General features: G+C 38.1%; 1 protein-coding gene across 1 annotated transcript in view; it reads right to left on the reverse strand.

Moving 5' to 3' along the window:
* LOC114244349 (furin-like protease 2) overlaps window positions 1-25,708 on the reverse strand; it is a 282,788-nt gene that overhangs the window by 115,747 nt on the left and 141,333 nt on the right. The window contains exon 2 of the mRNA XM_028176131.2: window positions 24,955-25,000. The gene's annotated coding sequence lies outside the window, so the exon portion shown is untranslated. The remainder of the gene's footprint in view (window positions 1-24,954; window positions 25,001-25,708) is intronic.

The raw sequence follows: 25,708 nt of genomic DNA on the forward strand, positions 1-25,708 counted from the left end.
GTAAATCAGACAAAATAACTTTTGGGTTTTCTAATAAATTTTATTAAATATTTAATGTTTCTAACGGCCGTCTGGTCTAGTGATAAGTGACATGGTCACTACACAAGGGTGTCGCGGGTTCGAATCCCGCCAAGGGAAGTTATTTGTATGATAAATATAAAGTATTTTCCAGTGTTAAGGATGTATATTAAATACATGTATGTGTATAATAAAAATCTTACATTTATTTCCGTTATCTGGCACCTGTAAAACAAGCTCTTTACGAACTTAGCACGGGACCAGTTAGCTCGCTCATTATGTGTCGATGTAAATTATGAATTCCATTTTAATTCTGTTTAAGTGTGCATTTGATATGCACGAATTGAAATAATAAGCTGCTAATTACTTTGTATAATTTTATTTTCTTATGTCTCAAATCTGCTGATATAAAACCGAAATTCATTAGTTAAGCAATTTTAAACAGATTTTTTATTTGTGATCATGATTAAAGGTAACAATCTATGTTTCTTGCACTAAATAAAATTTCGAGCTCAAGGCCCTTCTGGTGCCAACTGACAAACAAAAGGAATCCGTCCGACTGGGGGGGACATCGAAGGAAAAACAAAATTGTTATTTTTATTTAATTCCGAGCATTTTCATATTTATCTACTTTTTAAACCTTCTCTGGACTTCCACAAATAATTCAAGACCAAAATTAGCCAAATCGGTGCAGCCGACTAACGAACTGCAATTCATTTTTATATATATAGATAGATTCATAAAAAATGCACAATCTGCAAATAGACAAGACAAACGTATGTGCTCATTTAGAAATAGCTAAAAGTATAGCGAAAACTGCCACGTCTTTAAACTGTGACTTCACGCAGGACGAACACACTGCACTAACGCTATGCTGACGAATATCTATTATAAGCAGTGAACTCGAGTGCAGGATGTAAGAGGCACTCGCGGGGGGCCACTTGCATACGTTGAGCTCCCTCTCAGGAGACACACAATGGCCCCCTCGACCGGCTCTCGTATCTCATACGACACAGCCATGCGGCGTGCGACCGACGAAACGATCGGAATGGATTGATATCCACTTCAGACGATATAAGTCACCGAAATGATAAATCCGCAACATAATTTTTAATACTTCTCGAAATCCATATCCATAATACGTCCGATATGTCATTATGTTAATTAGAAGAAGAAAAAACAGCTTTGGAACAGGTGACATTGGTTGGCTCCAATAACCAGACCTGTGATGCTATTATTATTTTAGATGTACTGAAAAAAACACCTCGTTACAAGTCTAGCTTGTTCAAAACCCGATCTTGTCGACGTATACTATATATTTTAAGAATTGCATACTCAATTATTACACGCAGACATACATCATCTACTTTTCGTAAGAATTATATAATCGTATTACGACCTACCAGAATATAAGTAGTCACTGAGGTTTACGAACATCAGAAATTCCAGGGGCACGCCAGCATTTATTGCGAAAGGTCTGCCCTAGAGATACATATTTTATTTTCATGCATTTGTCTTACGGCTAAGTAATCTTATATGATGACCGAAAACAAACAATACCTTAGTCTCAAATCAGCATGCTCACACAGAAAAAAAAAGTGTGGTGTCGTGGGACAACTTTTAGGAACGAAGTTCCTTATTATAAAAATATTAATTTTAAATTTTATTCGAGGTATAAAGAAAATAAAACTGGAGGTTTCGCAACAACCCACGGTCATTCGGTAACGTGCGAACATATTGTGGTACACTTCATTCACGGTTGTTTGTATAAGAGTTAATGTATTACGCAAAGGAACGCTCTGAGATCGTGGTCAATGAATGATAAAAAAATATGTTATTTTTTGTACATTATTACAAAGTTAAGTCGTACACTGTGTGCATTACTAATAAAAATCTTACGTTACGGACGTTTTTTCCCGGTTATGGTACCCCTCCGCAGCGTCCCATAAGGAACTTCGTTCCAACATATGTTTAGCATTAATTATTTCCATAGTAGATATTTTCGAGATTGTAGATAAAACAAAAAAAAACTTGTCGTTCTGAGCTCTCACGTCAAAATAGCATTGTTAATGATACAGATTTTCTTCTGCGATTACTAACCGTTACTTCAACTTGAACTCATCCAGACAAACCATTAATATTACCTTCGACCTTAACAATTTTATCATTTAGCGCACCAACAGGGTCTGTTTCAAACTAAACGCCAGCGGGCCCATCATGTTTCCTCGTTAAAACTTGCTTAAACTTTCAAATTAATGGTATTTACGAAAAGTTTCAAAGAAAACGGCACGAGCTTCGTTTAATCTTGTTTTTAGAATCGAAGTTATGCGATTGTCTAGACAGATAACTAAATTGGTTCGATAATTATTTTTTTAAAACTTTTCTTTGTTTTCGTCAAAGGCATATTCGTTATTGGCTCGCTGCGAGCCGTTGCTAATTATATTTTAACTTCGTTTTATAATTTACTTAAAGTTGTCTATAGTGTTTCGCAAATTCACTTTGACAAATGATCGTTTCAGATTTCGATCACACTGAATGCATTACTTTTAAATTATTTTCGTTTAAGTCCTGTAAGCTTTTTCTTATTCTATTCAAAATAAAAAGCGTAACTACGGCTAATGAAAACAAATGCGTCCAGAATAAATCTTAGGTAATTTTGGACTGTTTACGTTTCTTTATCTAAAATACAAGGGAAGCAAGGAAATTTAACAAAAAAAACGATCAGTATTTTGTTTTTGTGAGTATGGAGTATATTAACATTAAAATTTGTAATTTTTTTTCTTGGTGATAGGACCTCTTGTGAGTCCGCGCGGGTGGGTACCACCGCCCTGCCTATTTCTGCCGTGAAGCAGTAATGCGTTTCGGTTTGAGGGGTGGAGCAGCCGTTGTAACTATTCTTTGAGACCTTAAAACTTATATCTCAAGGTGGGTGGCGCATTTACTTTGTAGACGTCTATGGGCTCCAGTAACCACTTAACACCAGGTGGGCTGTGAGCTCGTCCACCCATTTAAGCAATAAAAAAAATTAAAAAAATGTATGGCGTAATATATGATATGATAATGATGATGATGATAATATGATAAGCATAGCCCGCTCAATGTTCCATACTTTACATCGTTTGGGCCACGTTCTGAACTGCTTATTAAAAGTAATAAAAATGTACTGTATAGTTTAATTTTCATTAAACAAATTATTAATATTATAACAATATTACAATATACATTTTTTACAACGTTCCATATACGTATTCAGAACGTTGCCAATTTCCAATGGTGGATAATGTTAGTCATAACATAACCGACTCTTCTTCCGTAGGCTTAAATTTCATTCAGCGATAGTCAAATTAATCCTGTAGCTCGCCGCTTTACGGATTTGTCACATAAATTCTGGTCTTTACGGCTTCATTAATCATCAAATTAAACTTTCCAGTTTAGAAGTGAAGCCGGATTCTTGTTATTCTAAAATAGTTTATTAATCCGAATACTTAGTAAGACTTAGGGTAATTTTTTGGATTTTTTTTTTTATTCCTTAGATGGGTGGACGAGCTCACAGCTCACCTGGTGTTAAGTGGTTACTGGAGCCCATAGACATCTACAACGCAAACGCGCCACCCATGTTGAGATGCAAGTTCCAAGATCTCAGTAAAGTTACAACGGCTGCGTCACCCTTCAAACCGAAACGCATTACTGCTTCACGGCAGAAATAGGTAGGGTGGTGGTACCTACCCATGCGGACACACAGGTGGTCCTACCACCAGTAAATAAATTATTTTTTTCAAGTAGCCGTCCATGCTGTTGATTCCTGAATGATTGCTTTACAGAGAAATAAGAAAAAAACGTTAGGGAATCTTAGGTTATTGCTCTCTATTACATCTCACTAATGTACCTACGAACTAAGACTAGCTTACGAGCGGTGACCCGGGTTTCGTGAAGTTTGTAAACCACTAATCAAAAAAGCAACATCCTGTATGTTCGCATCGCGTACGTACGATTTATTGTAAATAAAAGGAAAAATCAAATTTTGGTAGACTGAAATTACAGAACTCCATAATGATCATACTTAACAAATAGTTAATAAACAGTGCACAACACTACACAATGAAACTTTGCTAATTCTAGAATAGAAAATACTGAAAGCAAAAAATTGAATCAATATGCTTCTAAAGTTCAAATAACAGTAACCAACAAACACCCTTTACATTAACAGAGATTATTTACAAATCTATGTAAAAAAACAGGTGAGGTGATCGTTCTCGTCGAGCCCGTCGCTTGCAATAAAGGACTCGACGAGTAAATTAACCCATAGACACAGCCCACTGAGTTTCTTGCCGGATCTTCTCAGCGGGTCGCGTTTCCGATCCGGTGGTAGATTCTGCGAGGCACTGCTCTTGCTATGGCCAGCGTTAGCAACACTTCCGGTTTAAGCCCCGTGAGCTCACCTACACGTTAAGGTGAAGCTGAAACAACCTCTCAAGGCTATCAGCATACGTAGGGGAAAAATAAGACTGGCGACTCTCATTACACATATGACGAACATATGTACATCCATTAGACAAACATCTCAAAACTGTTTTGTTAGACCAAAATCATACCACAAACATGTGTTGTTTACCACATACCACCACTTTTTGCGTATCACATCAGTAATGAAACACTAAAAAAAAAAAGAGAAGGCAAAACGCCATTATTTAAAACGGCCAGTTTAATACACAACGGAGACGTGATCTTTTCACAAATTGCAGCGATTACGGCTTTAATTCCCGGGCATCGCCTTAATTTGTCTTGGAGTCGAGTCGATGTTATATACCTTGTCCTGACAAAATACCTGTCAGATAACGTTCTAACAACGTATTATCCGCCGCTACGTTCGCACTGTCAATCGTTTTGTAGATCAAACACGAGTAACGAGTATTTTACGTGTAATTATTTCGACGGAAAAGAGCGGAATAAAATTGTCGTAACTTGAAATTACGTCGATTTTTTTTTTCTTAGATTGGGTAGACCAGCTCCCGGCCTATGTGGTGTTAAGTGGTTAAATGCCGCCACTCATCTTGAGACAAGAGTTCTAAGGTCTCAGTTGTAATAGTACAACGGCTGCCCCACCCTTCAAACCGGAACGCATTACTGCTTCACGGCACAAATAGGCAGGGTAATAGTACCTACCTAATATCTATATATTAATAACAAAACCTTTATTATTAAAAAGTACATGTATTTACACGTGTGTGACACGTATGCATACTATTTGTTTATTGTCAAACTTTTCTTATTGCTTATAGTCTGTGGTCAAATTGAGAATAGATTAAATACTGTTTGTCTTTATTAATATTTGTCTTAAGTGTAGTCTTGTAAAAAAAAGACTTCTCAAGTCGAATGTGTTCTCAGAACTTTCTACTAGTTGAACCGATTTTTATCTTTTAAGCGATTCCCTTTTATTTAAAATCTGGCGCTTCTCATCTCATCAAAATCTGACCTGTTATATTTTAGTTATCCTTAAGAATGCATATTTAGTAACTTCGACTACCTTGATGATATTTTCATTCTATTTTGTTGAAGTCGGTTATTATTAATCTTTAAATTTAAACTATTCATCTCTATGAACTGTACTCTTACAGAAAATGAGAAATGGCCGCCCAAAACTCCTCAAGAGCGCGGTGTGTTAGGTTTTATTATCGTTACGGAATTTCTTGATTCGGTCGCCACGCTCAGAACCCGCGATAAAGGCTATGCAATAGCTTAAAAAAAACATTGTTTATATTAGTTTCACGGGATTTTAAAAAAAATAACATAGCAACGATTTCTTTATACTGATTATTTTCATACAGGTTCAATTAAATCGAATATTTCCATCAAACAGAGGCTAAATGGAAGGCAATTCCGGTACGAAATAATAATAGTTACGTTCGTAATGGAGTAAAATAATAACCGACAGGGAATATTACCTCGTGATAATCACCTTTGGCACGGAGCACGCCCGTATAACATTACACGAAATTTATACCTATATAAATCGTATGTATCTTGGAATATATATATACCTATTTATAGTTTCATGAGAATCAAAATTCCTTTTATAAGCCTTTTTAAGTTCCTTAAGCTTTTTTTTTGGGTTGGTGACTTCTCGTTCTCCATAACCATCGTTACCGTAAAATTAATGAAATGTACCCTCTGACCTAAACAGTTTTTGCACCTTATACAAGCGTCGTTACAATGCAGGATATTTTCCAAAAAGTATCTTCGACTAAGCTTGAATTCAATCGTATAGCCATCTGACAGATAATAATTTGAAACACGTTCGAACAAAAATGTTTTTTTACTAATGTTTCTGCATTAGTAATACACAATGTGAGAAATAGCAGCTGCTGTGCGGGATCTATCTACACGAGGTAAAGCGGGGAGGCGCCTCATCACCCCACATGTTTGGGGCTGTGGAGCATTATGTTAGAAGAGTTGAACTAAACGACCTCAATTTTTTTATTTATTGCTTAGATGGGTGGACGTGCTCACAGCCCACCTGGTGTTAAGCGGTTACTGGAGCCCTAAGACATCTACAACGTAAATGCGCCACCCACCTTGAGATATAAGTTCTAAGGTCTCAGTATAGTTACAACGGCTACCCCACCCTTCAAACCGAAACGCGTTACTGCTTTACGGTAGAAATAGGCGGGGTAGTGGTACCTACCCGTGCGGACTCACAAGAGGTCCTACCGCCAGTAAACCTTTTTACATCCTATTATCCCATATACGTTCTTATTACAATCCAACATTTTTAAACGCAGTTTATGCTTAGAGTATGTACGCTTGTGACATCGTTATCATCATCAGCCCACAGTCGCCCACTGCTGGACATAGGCCTCTCCCAATCCACATTACTGAGCCCGATCCTCGGATTTCCTCTTCTAGCTCCTGCCGGCCACCATTCGGGCTTCATCGCACTGACGCGTGAGATACATTAGAAACTCGTAGAAGCTTCTAGCTGATTAGCTAATAATTTTTCATAACTACATGACATCGCATTTTTCCTTTTTTTCTTTTTTTCCTACCTAGCTGAGAGCCTATTTCATCGTAACCTTAACTAGTAGGTGAGCTCACGGGGCTCACGAACCCTAGCAAGAGCCGTGCTTCGCAGAATCTACCACCGGATCGGAAACGCGACCCACTGAGAAAATCCGACGAGAAACTCAGTGGGCTGTGTCTGAGGGTTAAATGATTCCATTATTATAATACATAACTATCAATTAAAATAATACGAACAGCATAGACAAAATGCATCTAGTAAAATAACAAAACAAATTATCAGTGCGATGCTCCCACTTTCAAAACGCTCTTAAAAACTTTTGCCAGACTCCCAAGATTACTACAGATGATGATAACCCCTTGCTTTGGATTTAATATTAAATATATGTATGTGTATAATAAAAATCTTACATTAATTTCCGTTATCTGGTACCTGTAACACAAGTTCTTTACGAACTTAGCCACGGGACCAGTTAGCGTGTCGTATTATATATATAAAAAAAAAAGTGTTTCCATATCATCGCGCAGTCCAAATGTTCTTTGCATCACCGCACTCCCCTGGTTGGCCTATTTACCCGCGCCACCAACTAGCGTGCAGTAAATATACGTTACGTACTTAGAGGTAAGTTTATGAAGGGGAGTAATCAACTGCGTCAGAATCAGATCATAGCCCGCACTGATGCTCGACTTCCATAATACTGATAGAATCTGAATCGAGATTAATGCACAAAGCCGAGTAGGAATTAAATGCTTCTATACGCGTGATTTCTTAGATGGATAGGTATTTAGATACCTACCTTAGATAGTATAAAGATAGATACTGGTGGATTTTACTGGTGGTAGGACCTCTTGTGAGTCCGCGCGGGTAGGTACCACCACCCTGCCTATTTCTGCCGTGAAGCAGTAGTGCGTTTCGGTTTGAAGGGTGGGGCAGCCGTTGTAACTATATTTGAGACCTTAGAACTTATATCTCAAGGTGGGTGGCGCATTTACGTTGTAGATGTCTCATTCCCGATCCTGCGGACAGAATGGAAAGCAGTCGACGTCGTCCAAAACACGTCATCTCGGATCCTCCCGATCCACTAACGGTGCTTTTAGGTTCTTCAAACACCGGTCACCATTCTCGTCGAACCCGTCGCTTGCAACGAAGGGCTCGACGAGTAAATTAACTCTCAGACAGCCCACTGAGTTTCTCGCCGGATCTTCTCAGTGGGTCGCGATTCCGATCTGGTGGTAGATTCTGCGAAGCACGATTCTTGCTAGGATTTGTGTTAGGATCGTAGTCAGGTTGAGCCCCGTGAGCTCACCTACAAACGTTAGGGCGAAGCTGAAATAGCCTCTCAAAAAATATGTAGATGTCTATAGGCTCCAGTAACCACTTAACACCAGGTGGGCTGTGAGCTCGTCCACACATCTAAGCAATAAAAAAAAAAAAGATACCTATCTCTCTCTCTTCAATCGGTCCCTCATTGCTGATGATTGTGACTCCGTTTGATTCCGTCAACTACCTGTCTCCATCGATCCCGTTTGGGACCTCTACCCCTTGCTTTTCCCTCGATTTTACTGGTCACCATAAGGCGTTCCAAATTGCTGGTATCCCTGTGTGCAACATGAGCAAAATACCGCAATATTCTTTTTAGGCAGGTTGTGGGTAGACGTTGAGTATATAGATATATAGAAATGGACATTTCAGTGATAAGAGTCCAAGTGTATAAGTATTATATGCTCAAGATAATAAGAAGTCTTCTTGTGGAGCAGGTGAGGGTTGGAAAAATTATTCAAGGATGCAACTGTTAAATGTTTGATGAGTAAGTTTTAGCGAAATTTCAGCAAGTTACTTTCTACTATTTAATATTTGCTTGCCGACTATTATTGTTTTAGATCCTTTTACTTATTATCTATCACCTGGCTTGAATCTTAAGACATTGTGTCCGTAGGAATTATACTTCATAAATATATCGGCGACTGCAATCAAAAACTCTACCCTCTTAAACAAAGAAGTTTATTAAATCGAAACGTTCAAATGAAGGACAACTTCAAAACTCTCTAAAAGATTTTCGGGATCATTAAAGCCATTGTGTCAAATCCTCGGAATGACGTCACCCGAGCCCGCAATAATGGAGAGAAAAATGAGGGGATCATCACAAATCCTATTTCACCACAGGAAACGGGAGAATTCCTTTGCAAATTGGACAGTGGAAAAGTCGTTACCGTACTCGCGTGAACTGCACTCAAGTCAATTTTGCTTTCTACAACATTACAATCCCAAATGGAATTTTGTAGTATAACGTTTTTGTGAATTACCTGCAAAAAACGTGACATGATAATTCCTTGCTTGTGTTCCCATCTAAATTCTTGTAGGGTAGTACACATTTGTTCGTGTATCGACGCGCACCGGGTAATGTATGCAAAACGGACTAATAAAACGGCAGTCGCTGCGATAGCGCACTAAATTCGGGTGCAGTTGACGTTTATCCAAAGTTACATCCGTTACAATAACAGTAGCAGTTGCGATATCGGAGCGCGCTCCGGTGTCCATTTATTGTCCTAGTTCCAAAGGCGGCTCTCGGCGTAGCACACAGCGCTGGTAATGTAATGGAAAACTTTATACAAACACGTTTCGTAGCGCTCGCGGATTAAACGTAGCGCTACGCCACGACGCGCTGCTACCCCCTAGAAAATGTCGAAATATCATTAAAATTCACAGCACAACTCTACTGTCTGTTACCTAGTGAGAAATTCGAAAATATTTACCATTTTAGTATGAACATGAACGTTTAATCTGGTACGTCTCGCTCGATGCGGCTGAAATCTCGAGCGCCAAATCATTTTAATTAAACCCTCCCATCCTCAGTGGTGAGTAGTTCACTAATCAACACAGAGAGTTCACTGTCTCGATTGAGCTCAGAGGCACGACGGCTATACGTATGTACGTATTTCGTACTTATTATCCGCCTATCTAGTGAACTACATACGACAATGAGTTACATATTTGTAGAATGTTTTTCTTGTTTATATCGACTGTTTTAATTTCAGCTATGTCAACTTAAACTAGTATCCTTCCTGATACGTATGTTGGTTTATACGGTACTAGCGACCCGCCCTCGCTTCGCTTCGGAAACATTAAAACACACATGAAACAAAAAAATAAAAAAAATAAAAAATAAAAAAGTAGCCTATGTTCATCAGGGACAATGTCGGCTTCTAATGGAAAAAGAATTTTTCAAATCGGTCCAGTAGTTTCGGAGCCTATTCGAAACAAACAAACAAATAAATCTTTCCTCTTTATAATATTAGTATAGATAGTATAGATAAAATAAAAAGCAATGAATGTACAAAATGCGTGTCAGATGAAAGATTGATGACTTAATTTAAAGGTACCGGTTCGAAGGTGAGGCCTTTATGTCGCTAGGGACCGAGTTTTATATGCGTCTAAGTAACGCTCGCCGCGATGCCCGAAGGAAATGAGAAAGTTATCGGTATCTAAATCCTCACCCCGGGGGACGACTGAACGTTCTCCTAATAGATATAAAATCCGGGGACTCCGTATAATTCAATTTCGGCGCGTTGAATGAGCGCCCAGAAATTTATGTGCGGACGCGTTGACGGTCACCAGACGGGCTTTGAACCGATGTCGGACTTATACGTAACGCGCCGTGTCGCGTGTCGCCACCGCATCGCCATTCTGACGTTCGCGGCCGACACTGGACTGTGAATTCAGCAAATATTTAACTCAGAACCGTACGTAAATCACAATGTGCTCGCACCGAATTTAGGCAGGATTTGAATTTAATGTAGAACGGCGTGGCTCTCGCAGATAGGTTTCGCACTAAGTTTTAGATTACATCGGCCTTGTTCTCTTGTAAATGTACCGGCTTGTGTAATTACTCGTTCGGCCGCAAAATATCATATTCGTGTAAAGGATACTATAAATAAAACCATATTTATATACATAACTAGCTGTACCCGTCCGCTTCGCTGGGCATTTAAAATTAACATTATTATTTCTCACCCCCACAAAGATTCTCATCATTAACGCCCCGAAACTCCGTCGTATCAATTTTTTTTTAATGCTTAAATGGGTGGACGAGCTCACAGCCCACCTGGTGTTAAGTGGTTACTGGAGCCCATAGACATCTGCAACGTAAATGCGCCACCCACCTTGAGATATAAGTTCTAAGGTCTCAGTATAGTTACAACGGCTGCCCCACCCTTCAAACCGAAACGCATTACTGCTTCACGGCAGAAATAGGCAAGGCGGTGGTACCTACCCGTGCGGACTCACAAGAGGTTCTACCACCAGTAACTATTGGACTATGGACCTCCATCATTAGTTAGCATAAATTACAAAACATAGTTTAAACCGAAGTCGAAGGGCATGGATCGAAGTTAATTTGTAGCTATCAAAGTTTCTCCGTCGCGCCCCGGTCCCGGGTCCATAATACGTGTCAATAAAGAGGCCCGGCGGTTAACATTGTAAATTATGAATCGAGAACTTGAACGGCCATAGGTCATATCCTTAACGTTAATGCTATCTGCTGTAATAAACCATCCGGCGGACGGGCGTGTTCATTTGTCGTATTCGCTGGCTCCGGCGAGTCGGGTCGTTAATGTGTCCCCCCGATAACTAATTTAATGGCATCTAAACGTAACAAGCTCAGATGTAATTTGGATAGACTCGGAACTGGAAATGTTTTCAAAATAATAGATATTCAACTAGATATTAACTAAACTTTCCTACTGGTGGTAGGACCTCTTGTGAGTCCGCACGGGTAGGTACCACCATCCTGCCTATTTCCGCCGTGAAGCAGTAATGCGTTTCGGTTTGAAGGGTGGGGCAGCCGTTGTAACTATACTGAGATCTTATAACTTATATCTCAAGGTGGGTGGCGCATTTACGTTGTAAATGTCTATGGGCTCCAGTAACCGCTTAAAACCAGGTAGGCTGTGAGCTCGTCCACCCATCTAAGCAATAAAAAAAAAAACACATATAGTACAACTGTTCATATCACTGCAAGACATTGACTGCGTTAGTAAGGATTTGTCTAACTCAATTACATCGGGTAACGTTCCGTATCCAAAACCTTGTGGCCATAACATCGAATTCCGAATCTATTTTAGGATTATCTTAACATACACTACACTATCGGAAAATCGATTTCTGCCCAACGAATCGGTTAGATGCATTTATTCGATGTTCGGTTTAGTATGTGTGTGTGTGTGTGTGTTTGTCAGCTTTCGACAGTGCGGTAGCCTTCGAACCGACATTGTAGATTCGGTTCTTTCGAGACATTTTAGTCTTACGAATTTATTTAGTTTTATTTGAGTCGTCTATTATCAAAGGTCTGATCTGTGCATTTGGACAAAAAAATGTTATTGATATGTCAATAAAGATTGATTTGAATATAATCGTCTCCTTCAAAGAATACGGTTCAAAACCTGCATGAAATAAAGTATTAACTTAACCTGTTATTTATCTAAGATGTCGTTCAGAAGAATTTTGTGACTGCCAATGGAATACAAAGTCAATAATTCGTTTTTCTGATTTACCAATAATTGTCCAAAAGTCACATTGCCGGCCTTGATAATAGTCGACTCATTTAAGTCTTAGTGTATTTAATATGAAATTTGCAGTAAACAGTAAAGCTACAATTTTCTTACATTATTACGTTAACTGAGAAGCCGTATTCACATATAATGCCCAAGAACACACTTCACATTACGTAAGCACATTTAATATATTGTTCACAATACCTTATAACTTTTTTGTACAGGTCAGTAAAAAAATAAAAAATAAAAACAAAAAACTTTGAGAAGAACCGAAAACACAATTTAGACGTGAGCACCGTAGGACAACTCAGCGGATAAACATAATTTTAAATATATTTTTAATAATAGATATTGTTCAGTCTACGGTCCATCTTGAGACATGAGCTCGGTATCTGCGGTACAATAACGACTACCTATCCTCTTCGTAACAAAAAACATGATTGTTTCGCGGCAGATTTTTTTTTTACTGCTTAGATGGACGGACGAGCTCGCAGCCCACCTGGTGTTAAGTGGTTACTGGAGCCCATAGACAGCGGTAGGCAGCGGCTTGGTTCTGCCCCTGGCATTGCTGAAGTCCATGAGGGACGGTAACCACTCACCATCAGGTGGGCCGTATGCTCGTCTGCCTACAAAGGCAATAAAAAAATCTACAACATAAATGCGCAACCCACCTTGAGATATAAGTTCCAAGATCTCAGTATATAAGTAGTTACAACGGGTGCCCTTACCCTTCAGACCGAAACACATTACTGCTTCACGGCAGAAATAGGTGAGGCAGTGGTAACTACCCATGCGGACTCACAAGAGGTCCTACCACCAGTAAAATTAGGTAGGATGGTGGTACCAAACTGGGCCATGGTGATAGTAAATTGAAAATTAACCACTAACCACGTTTATATTCCGACTAGTTTTCAGTACACAGCTTCGCCTACGTGGAGTAACTCAGCTCTAATCGTGTAGATGGAGACCCGTCCCAGCAGGATGAAAGGTATATTATTTCGCAGGGTTAAATAATATACTATTTCCATAACACATTTCGTCAAAAGCGCTGCAGTGGTTCGTGCGTGAAAATGTATCAGGTAAATGTTTTTACTTTCGTATTCATTATCAATGAATGAAAGTCCTCGAATGGAGGCCACGGATGGGTACAAGGAGCGTGGGGCGTCCTCCAACCAGGTGGACTGACGACTTAGTGCGCACGGCGGGAAGTCGTTGGATGCGGAAGGCGGAGGACCGCATTATGTGGAAGGCATTGGGGAAGGCCTATGTCCAGCAGTGGGCAGATAAAGGCTGATGATGATGATGATGATGATGATTCATTATATTATTTTGAATGTTTCTAGTGCATCATTAATGTTACAATGTACAGTAAATTACAAAGAACATTCATACCAGCAGTTATTTTTAACCAGCATAATTCATACGATACCACTCATCACTCGGAAATAGAGATAAACCAAAAACACTGCCTTACTTTTTTCTCAAGTATTTTTTTTCTTATATACATCAGTTATATACTGTATTTATGTACGTTTGGTCTCTTAAGGAGTTGCCCATGAATATTTTTTCATACATGATTATACATCTGCATTTGTCATTGCTAAATATAGGTAGTATATTATTGCAAGATCTAAAATACAATATTCTTAACTATAATTTCAATATTTTTCTGCTCAAGAAATTTACCTAAACAAAAACACTTGAAGTCACTGGTGCAGTGCATCTCCTAAAATTTATAAGACCATTCCGATGTAAGCTCGAATCAAATCTCCAAAGCTTGCCGTCTCAGTAATATGGATATGTCCTATTTGAATTTTATACTATTTTTACACAACACAAAATAAAATTGAATCGAAAGCAATTTGATTGAAAACAGTCTCAAAATTGTTTGTCAATTTAATTAGCAGTACACAAAAACTATTGACGTATTATCTTTTTTTAGAACTACCCCCAAAAAACAAACAATAATTACAACACTTTTTTTTTTCCTGCCTAAGCTGGTAGCCTAGAGAGGCTATTCCAGCGTAACCCTAACTAGTAGGTGAGCTCACGGGGCTCAAACCTGATGACGTTGCTAACACGAACCCTAGCAAGAGCCGTGCTTCGCAGAATCTACCACCGGAGCTACAACACACAAACGATACTTACAAACAAAAAGATAATTTGGATAGCTCATATTTTTGATACTTTCATCAATAGCCCCCCCCGCTTCTGCATAATCCCCCCAACTAATTCATTACAAAATGCGATCCAATAAATACAAACGACAAAGTTGCGACGCTACTTACCGACGCGGACGGAGCAATTCGAATTGGCAGGCAAACAAGTCTAATGTTAGTTTTGCGTGTCCGTTTTTCTATTTTTGTTGGTGCTTAGCCACCGCGCTGGGCTGTGGGCGTCGTATGTCACAAAGAGAAAAGTATTTCTCATTTGCCCGAGAGGGGAAAAACAACGAAAATGCCGCACGTCCCGCCCTCAATCTTCTCTGCCGTGGGGACAAAGGAATATTATTTCAATTAAGCCCTACAAAAAAAGATTTCGAGGGCTTTTTAAAGATATCATGTCTTTTTGCTTCTGCATAATTGCCGGAATTTTAATAAAACGCTTAAATAAAACAACAATATTGAGAGAATATTGTTGAATTAGGCACATACAAAATAGGTTTTTTTTTTATTGCTTAGATGTGTGGACGAGCTCACAGCCCACCTGGTGTTAAGTGGTTACTGGAGCCCATAGACATCCACAACGTAAATGCGCCACCCACCTTGAGATATAAGTTCTAAGGTCTCAAGTATAGTTACAACGGCTGCCCCACTCTTCAAACCGAAACGCATTACTGCTTCACGGTAGAAATAGGCAGGGTGGTGGTACCCACCCGCGCGGACTCACAAGAGGTCCTACCACCAGTAATAAGACCTACCACCAGAAATCGTGTTTATCGAAATAACATATTTTAGATTAAGAACTGAGGTCATGATCGTACTGATTTTTTAAGTTTCACTCTTCCAAAGTACGATGTATCTTCAGGGTATAATGATAATAGAGCTGAGTGTGCTTACGCTGGAAGTTACAGGGGCGGGTCATCCAATTTACATTACATTACTGTGTAATTCCCATCCGTGCTCCGTTCTCGCTTTAGCCGGTTCCAATCTTTCGAGAATCTTCGGACCGTGGCGTGGAGTAGTTGTAAACTTCATAATCTACGCAAGTGGGTTCCGGGTCTAAAATAAAAATCTCCATTGCGAACATTCACAACTAAGCTTATACCGTACACGGTTCGAGAATGCTGACAGGATTGTGCTTCAAAGCATTTACATGATACGATCAAAAATAAATTATCTTTGATTTTTTAAATTTCGAACTGTGGATTGTTTTTAAAACAAGTAAAAACAGGAGTACTCCCGTTTTGCCTCCAAAAGTAAACGCGCTTTTTTCGTCTGGTATTCGATTCTTTTTTTTTTATTGCTTAGATGGGTGGACGAGTTCACAGCCTACCTGGTGATAGGTGGTTACTGGAGACCATAGACATCTACAACGTAAATGCGCCACCCACCCTGAGATATAAGTTCTAAGGTCTCAAGTATAGTTACAACGGCTGCTCCACCCTTCAAACCGAAACGCATTACTGCTTCACGGCAGAAAATAGACAGGGTGGCGGTACCCACCCGCGCGAACTCACAAGAGGTCCTACCACCAGTAAAAAGTTCTAGGAGCATTTATGACGACAGATCATCAATAATGTACTCTGTATAAGTTTTTAAAGCAAAACTGACCTGCTTATCTACCACGGGTTTTCTTGTACACAATAATAAGACCACAACACTTTCTATATATTTGGTATAAATGAAAAAAAATATCAAATGAAATAAACAGCGAACATCGCAAGAATCTATAACTGTATTTCTTGTTATGCTTGACGAATTTTATAGGCAGCGGCTTGGCTCTGCCCCTGACATTGTTGAGGTCTATAAAAGCGATCTTGCCCTTAAAATTTAACCATAAATCGTATCGTAGCATATAAAATAATTTAAAGGAGACCACGACTGGACGACATTTCAATAAAAGCGCGCAACTACAGTAAAATGCTGAACATCGGTCGATATTTACACACGGGATGTACGAGGACTAGTAAATTGGGAACTTATAACATGATATGACACGTTACACAAACTTCCGGGCGTATGTTAATTTGATGCAGGATGTAAAGGAATAATTTCTAAAGTCCGAGTGCTTATAACATGCTTTACAGCGAAAAACAATAGGTTTTCATACAAAGTTTCATACATAAGTAGGCAGCGGCTTGACTCTGCCCCTGGCATTGCTGAAGTCCATGGGCGACGGTAACCACTCACCCTCAGGTGGGCCGTATGCTCGTATGCCTACAAGGGCAATAAAAAAATCATTAATCGTTTTATGCTAGATTGGTTAACGAAAGAGAAAATATCTGGCAGACACCCTCTTAGTTTTTCAATCGAGGCTTTTTATTTTTTTCCTTATTAGGGCTCTTGGGCCGACCTTATTGCTTCTGTTTTAGTGTAAATGCGGACTGGGTTTATAATTCGAGGACTATGGGTCGATTTCGACGTTTTCATGAATATTTTCAGACCAACTACAGTTGTCTCTTTCATACACCGTTTAGGATATAAAATCGAAATCAGAATCTTATACCTTCAAGAGCAATTCTTGTATATTAATATATATATGTAATATAATCTGAACCTCGGAAACGGCTTCAACGATTTTCATAAAATTTAGTATACAGGGGATTTCGGGGGCGATAAATCGATCTAGCTACGATTTATTTTCAGAAAATGTTGTTTTATTCGTGTTTTCAATAATCAACTCTTCCCGACATCTATTGACGAATAATAATACTATTTTTCTTAATTGAGGGCAACTAACCGCTTTAACGACACAACAAGACGACATTATCAAAAAAAAAAAAAAACGTTATCGTCTAGTATTATCTAAAGTAAGAAACATGAGATACTTTTTTCTTAACTGCAAGCTAATAAGTCAGTTGAAATGTTGGTTCAAGCAAATCGAAACGAAAACTGAATCCTTCATACTCACGCCCACGATATCCAACGGGTTTCATTGCGCGAATTAAATCCAATAAAACCTCAGAAGCGTATGTTAATTATTATACAATTAAAACACTGCGTTTTCGATTCTGTATTCCATTGGCTTTTCCATTACAGCGATAATCATGTCTCTTGTAACTTTGGAATTTAAATGAAAATGGTATTAAATGAAAATGACATTTCTTTTTTTAATAAGCATAATCGAGTGGACAATGTGGAATACGGCTGTCTGGTGTAGTGGTAAGTGACATGGTTACTACATAAGGGGGTCGCGGGTTCGAATCCCGCCAAGGGAATATATTAATATGATAAATATAAATGTATTTTCCAGGGTTATGGATGTATATTAAATATATGTATGTGTATAATAAAAATCTTACATTTATTTCCGTTATCTGGTACCTGTAAGACAAGTTCTTTACGAACTTATCACGGGACCAGTTAACGTGGCGTGATCGTTAGTAAATATTTATTATTTATATAATAACAGCCAATTTAAAATCGAATAGCCATTTCTCCAATTAAGCTTGGACGCATTTTGTCCGTATTTTTTTATCTCTCTCTAACGCAAGTTTTAGAAGAGAATAACAATCTCATGATATTTCTAGCAGCTTTATATGTAGTACAAAGTTTGTACACAGCGTGCGCATTATATTGCGCGTCATAAGGTCACAACTGCAAGCGAGAAGAAACTATGTATAATATGCAACTAAGCAGACTTTAACGTGTCCAAACGAAATTTATTGTATCCACGGTATTCAGCCAATGCATGACAAAGGATCTGAAAGGTCAGACGATAGCTATAAATTGAACTCTCGACATTAGCGACAAAAAATTTGATATGAGAGCTTTTGAAATTATAACATATAATTTTCCATGATCGGTTAATAATAATTCTACAAACGTCCGACAAAAGAAATGTAATGTTGGCAGTAAATGCGTGATCCTTATTTCTGCCGCTAAGGCATCATAAGATCCGATTTGGAGGGTAGGACAATACTTACACAACACAATTAAGACTGACCTCATGATTCACGGTCGTCATCAAACACGTTGTGATGTCAAGTAACCACATTACACCGCCTGTCAATAGAACTTCTTTGACGCGACTAGTACAAACAAAAAATAGTGGATTTTGTTGCCCATAGTTATATGTAAACAAAATGTAAATACACAGTGAAGTGTGCTCGTGACGTTAATGAACCGTAAAATACGGATGCACACTGCGGGATTTAGAACGGTTTCGGATTCAAGCTCCGGAAACTTTTCAGCGTTCTCCTCTATGCTCGCATAGCACTAGGCAATTATAGATATTTATTTATGTACAGTCAAAACCGTTTACTGCGACATCGTTTAATACAACATGCCGGTTATAATAACCAAGAACAAAGGTCCCGGCTGAATGCCATTTGACCGCCTTATTAAAAATATTGCTTTCTACGACATTGGTAATAACGACATACCTCATAAAACGACCACATTTAACTAATATTTCGGAGAATTAGATCTGTTAGAACGACCGGCTAAGCTGTATTGTAAACAATTTGAATAGGTATCCACATTTGTCTTCAATGGCTTTTAAAATCAGGAAAGAAAACAATAGGATTTAGTTTAGTGTAGGGTCTTTTCTAATTCTTAGAAACAAAACACGTGCATGCGGTAGTCAAAGCCCGCTTCTTCATATCTCTTCAGTTAGTTTGTTACTTATCTATACACAAGACGCACCAAAACTTTGTGGAGTTATTCGTGAAACTTTCAAAATGTCGCAAAGAAAAAGAAAACAAATTAATATTGAAGTAAAATCGCGTATTATGTAAATATATTTTTCCAATAATTCCCTATCGATTTGTTTGTACTTGCACGATACACATTAAACATCACCGGTTGTTACGACTATCGGTTTTTACGACTGAATATGAGCAGTCCCTTCGATGTCGTTATAACAGATTTTGACTGTATATGAATTTTACAGTAAACTAGTACTGGGATAAATTAAGGAAGACTTACCAATGGACAAATATCAAACCCCTCATTCTAATTAAGTTTATGAAACCACTTTAAGTTCAAAATTTAGTGATTGTCGCGGTATCGTTTTGCCGGTACGAGTAACGCCATCTGTCATCAGATAGTAAAAACGGATATCGAAACAATTAGAACATCTCTTGAATGTTCTGGAACATTTCCTTAGTGTTCTGGTTGGAGCGAGATTGTTTTAATGCCCCCGAGAATGTTCTCGACATAGGCAAGACGAGTCTAGTCTAAAACATTCCTAATGTTCTAATTCCATCGGGAATGTTCTGGAAAATTGAAGGCATAGTCGAGAACACTATAAAAGCGTGACATAGGTGACATGATGACAGAACCCTCCAACACAGCTCACTGAGTTTTTCGCCGGATCTTCTCAGTGGGTGGCATTTCCGATCAGGTGGTAAATTCTGAGAAGCATTACTCTTGCTAGAGTTAGTGTTAGCAAATTCACCAGTTTATTGGCCCATGAGTTCACTTACTCGCCCGGTGAATCTAGTTTGACCCCTCGAGATCACTAAAATAGGTAGGAAAAAATAATTATCAGTGACTGCGATAGTTGTCAGATGGTACTCATTTAAACAGTAACAGCTTCATTAAAAATATATATAGAACCCAGTAGCAGAGGTAATTTCCAGTGCAATGGAAACAAAGTATTTCAGACTATTTTCGAAATTTCAACTATGTCATATATCACTAAGTCAATGATTATCTAGAAGATTGCACAAAGTGGGAATGAGTTGCTCGCTCCGGGCATTTCAATATTGTAATAATTGTTATGTTATAATTACTTATTGTAAAAATGAATATTTAAAAAAAATTAACATTTCAAAAAAAAAAAAACTAATATTTAAAAAAAAAAAAAAGACATGCCCGCTGAGTTTCTTGCCAATTCTTCTCAGGTCGGAGGCTAATTCTTGTGAATTGGCGGGAGTTCTTTTGACGTTCAACAAGTATGTACTTTCATTTATGTTGAATAAAACTTTTTTGATTTGATTTGATTTGATTATTTAAAACAACTTTGTTTTTTTAAACGACTAGTTTCAGAAAGTAATATCATACTCCGAACGTTGCATTAAAGGGAAAACTTATTCCGCTACAAAATTACACCTCTGCACGCTTTCTCTATCAACAATTTACATTACACATTTTCCTGAAATACATCACCATTAGTGTATAGGAACGATTATTTCTCTAATTTTATTATAAAATTTTATTAATAAAATTAATTTTAACGGTTTAATCTAGCGTTTGTTATTTTCACACTCACAAGAGGTCCTACCACCAGTAAAACCCACCCGGTGTCTCGTGGGTCAACAAATATTATTATTATTTTTTTCGGTGACATCGTATCAGAAGTTACGAACGCCATCTGTCGGCAATCCCCGAAAACGATACCCGTGCGTCCCGTTCATCGTCCTGAGTCAGCACACCAGTATCCAACTTCAGAAACTACTAGCTCAGTGGACGTAGCACTAATACCTCCCCGGGCACCGTCCGAGTATTAATTAAAAATAACCACCAACTTTCCATTCCATTAGTTCGCCGGGCACCGCTGTTCCTACAAACTTTGTAAGCTCCGCGCTGTTGTGATGTCAGCAAAAATGTGTTACAAACTCATCTTAGAAGTAATAATTTTAAAGAGTTTTTGTACTAATGACGTATTATATATATATATATATCGAAGGTCAAAGGGTTTTGAACACACGTTACACTGGTATATGTGCCTCGTTTTAATCAACCACTGCCACATCCCCAACCACAGCTATTTTCCATTTAACTTATAACTCATGTACTACTAAATAATTAATCTAATTGTAATTTTGCAATTGATAGTAGAGTATGTTGCCGGTGTAGCAGTACCCATAACTTAACAGAAGAAATACAACAAAAGTCTGAATATCCCTAATGACAATTTCCAAATAACCTGTACAAAAGCTTGTGAACAATGTTAATAAGAATAAACGTCAGTCTGCCGAGAAACTTCATTCGCTCGGTGTAATGAATACACCCTTCAGGGTCACCAACCTACTTACTACCCTCTACTTGCTTTCTCGGTTTTACAGATAAGGAAAACCGCTTATCTACCTTTGATACAGTAGTTCTTTTCTTTTCTTATTTCGCCAGCGAAATATCGCGTATTTCTATTCCACGCGGTAGTTTGAATGCCGAAGACTGCGATAGTTGCTAACTCGGGGTGGATTTAGAAATAGATTGAACATATTGGTTAATATTGTTTTACCCAAATAGCCTAATAAAATTAAAACGTCTACCTCGTCTTAATTATTGACATACCAAATATTTACCGGACCGGAATCAGGACCTACTACAAAGATCCAGCGAGAAACTCAGAGGGCTGTGCCTGTGGTTGCACGCGCTGCTAATGCGCTATCCGCTGCGAATTTTCTCGTGAATTGAAGCTATTTTAATATTATTTTTTGAAAAACACGATAAAATCGTTCATTTTTAGCGGAATCACTAATCTATTAATATTTTTCTATTGCACGCAAATTTGATTTTACTCTGTTTTCACCATGCCTTTTTTAAGGCCACCACTTTAACGAAACACATTTTTTTTAAAAGCATCTTTGTCAATACACTCGTTTTCCCTGTGAGCTCGTGTAACAAGTCCGTTTGTTTATCCGTGTATTAATCTATAACAATAAATAAAGTCTTAAACTAGTCTACAGACTTTATAATTACGTCTTTACTGTCCTTAAAAACAAATCACATAGTGGATTTTGTACTTTAACTTTAATACAGAAAAGGTCAAAATTCATTAAACTACGCTGTATTCGTTTGTTTTTCGCAGTAAAACTCGAACTCATTCGCCAATATTGAACGAAACCTCAAACTTTAAATCAAAACTTTAGTTCATATATGGATGAATTCATTAAGAAAACTTTTGATTGTGCTATCAGTCACAAGGTCCATATCGGTACGAATTTAATACACACCGAGCGCTAAATTCACAGTTCAATATTTGTAATAGGTTGGGGAAAAAGTCTTTTCGCATTGTATGTATGAACTTGTAATAAAATCTCTTTGGCTATACTATTTGTATCTGGCTGGTTTTGATATCATTAAACGTTTAAATTTTAAAGAAGATAATTCCAAATTCAAATTAGGAAAATGTGTGATTTTTATTTATTATGTAATTAATGTGGACTGTAATAAATCGACTAGTTTGTACGTCAATTCGATTCTAATAAAATTATATATCAATATTTGCCGAATATTCCGAAAGCAATCCTTATTTATGCCTATTGAATATTTTACAAGTGCCATAAAGGTCAGACGTATCATACGTCGTATAAGCCCAAAGTCACTTTTAACGTGTAAATATTCCAAAATATCGAAATAAATTGATACGTAACTTAATACACCCCACAGCCTTCAGGCTTCACAAAATTTATTACAAACCTTTTTTGACAATACATATATGCGAACTCATTTATCGCTAGTTTGTACCTAACTGCTATGACGCAGTTGTGTATTCCAGTTTGAACGATGAGCCGGTTGCTCGCTACACAATAAGATCGAGGCTTCGACATCATATCTAAAGGTGGGTATTCAAATGAACTGATAACGTCTAGTGAAATATAATATACTAGCTGTACCCGTCCGCTTCGCTGGGCATTTAAAATTAACATTACTATTTCTCACCCCCACAAATATTCCCATCATTAACGCCCCCGCAACTAGTGTAGGGAGTCCAACACTCATATAAATATTAGCCTATCCGTTAAGTACATGTATTTTCTACATGGATATCAAGTTTCAAATCAATCGGATACCTGGTCAGTAGTTAAAACGGAACATCCGTAAAAACCAGTGTAGATTTATATATTAGTATAGATATGTCAGAGCGTCAGTGGAAATAGTTGTGATATATCAGATTAGAAACGTCAAGTTAATTACCTGGGTGGAATCGGAGATGGCACTGCGATCGTAATTGTTTATGAGTAGACTTGTTATCGACTCGTTCGATAGACAATGGCTTATGGCAAGTGTCAGTGAATCTGTGCATGATGTGTGACATTTGAAGAGTTAGTCTATGACGATAGTATGGACTAGACAGTCATTTGAGAGAGAAGGCATACTCTTTGGAGGCACCGTTGCGATCGCACGCATCTCTGAGATCACCGCGTTTCTAGTCTGCTATTATTTAATTATGTTCTTATTTCGAGTCTAACCTACAAATGACTGACCACGAGGACACCAGGTGATGATCGGGAAGAGCTCAGCCCGACATATTTATTTCAGTCAATTCGCATTTCTCAGACGAAACAATCTATGCAAAATATCACCTATAAAGGCATCCACCTGCGCTCACGTAAATACATCTAGAACTTAACCCGTACATCTATAATGGAACGTTTTACGCTCGGCTATATTTTATAGCGTTAGGTTCAGTTGTAAAATTTGCATAGCTTAAACGCACGGTCTTCAGGTGGGCAGACGTTTTAAATTGAATCTATCTCGGGGAATACGGGCGGGACAGTTCAATCCCCGGGGAAATACTTGACGTGTACTAGCTATCCCTGAATAAATAATGTAGCGGCAGACAAGAGATTCTAAACTATTTAAACCTACAAATATAATTCATTCTCTCTACATTTCGGAGGCTTTATGTACGGAATCCAACCAGCAATTGTTTCTATTACAATACGTTTATATTCCTCTGAACACATTTATATTCTTGTATGAGATTCATGGGAGCGATTTCCGAAACGACTATATGTTACTCTTGCAAATCGCAAATGCAAATATAGAATAAGCATCGTTATTTAAAAATTACGTTTCACTAAAAAAAATCAGATATTTTTTTCCTACCTAAGCTGGTGGTAGCCTTAGAGGACTAGCTCAGCGTAACCGAATGAGTAGGGGCTCTACCCTGAGGACGTTGCTAACACTAGCCCTAGCAAAATCCCTAGGATCAACCACCGGATCGGAAACGCGACCCACTGAGAAGATCCGGTGAGATACTCAATGGGCTGTGTCTGTGGTTTAATTTAGTCGCCGAACCCTTCGTCACAAGCGACGGGTTCGACAAGAACGATGACCGGAAAATTTAATGCAGACAACGCAATGCAATTAAGCATCAATGACCTTGTGTTGAGCGGTTAAGAGTTTCTCGTTGGTTGAATACTGCATAGTAGCAGAAGTATCTGTACCTGGTCGAATAGCATAGCAATATTAATATAGGTTCTGCATCTAGTATTTTTAAACCCTTCCAGAAAATTATTCTAAAACTTACCCTGGCTGAAAGACTGGCACGCAACGTACAACCACACCCAATTGATCTGAAAAAATAAAAATAAAAATTTTATTCAGTACTAGCTGACCCGGCAGACTTCGTAGTGCGTAGTGCCTCAATCAATAAATAAAAGACCTAAACTTTTGTATAAAATAAACCCGTCCGACGGGGACACATCAAAGGAAAAACAAAATTGTTATTTTTATTTAATTCCGAGAATTTTCATATTTATCTACCTTTTAAACCTTCTCTGGACTTCCACAAATAATTCTCGAGTTTTAGCGAGACTAACGAACAGCAATTCATTTTTATATATATAGATTAAAGATTAATTATACGGCATTTTATATTATTTTTGTCTTACAAACACAACGCGCTAATAACAATATTAATATGCTCGTAAATTTTCTGAAATAACATCTTGAGCTATGACAAGTGGAGCGTAGATTATAATTGAATGACGTCACCGGCACCCGTCAAATTACACATTCAGCTCGATAAAGCGAATGCTTGGAGATGGCAACATTATGCGCTGGCTTGAATAATAGACTTGTACACTGTAGTGCAATATACATAATGGTACACTCACTATCGTATCGAGATTACAGAGAACTGATAAGACGATTCGATCTACAGGGTTCATCGTCTCAGTTTATCTATCGGGTGTTTTAGGGAAAATCCCAATGAACAGTCGAAAATCGAAAAAATCGTCATTTCGTTTAAGATTTTTACACTGTATGGATTATTTGAATGC

This window comes from Bombyx mandarina, chromosome 21 (genome assembly GCF_030267445.1).
Source record: "Bombyx mandarina strain Sakado chromosome 21, ASM3026744v2".
Taxonomy (NCBI): domain Eukaryota; kingdom Metazoa; phylum Arthropoda; class Insecta; order Lepidoptera; family Bombycidae; genus Bombyx; species Bombyx mandarina.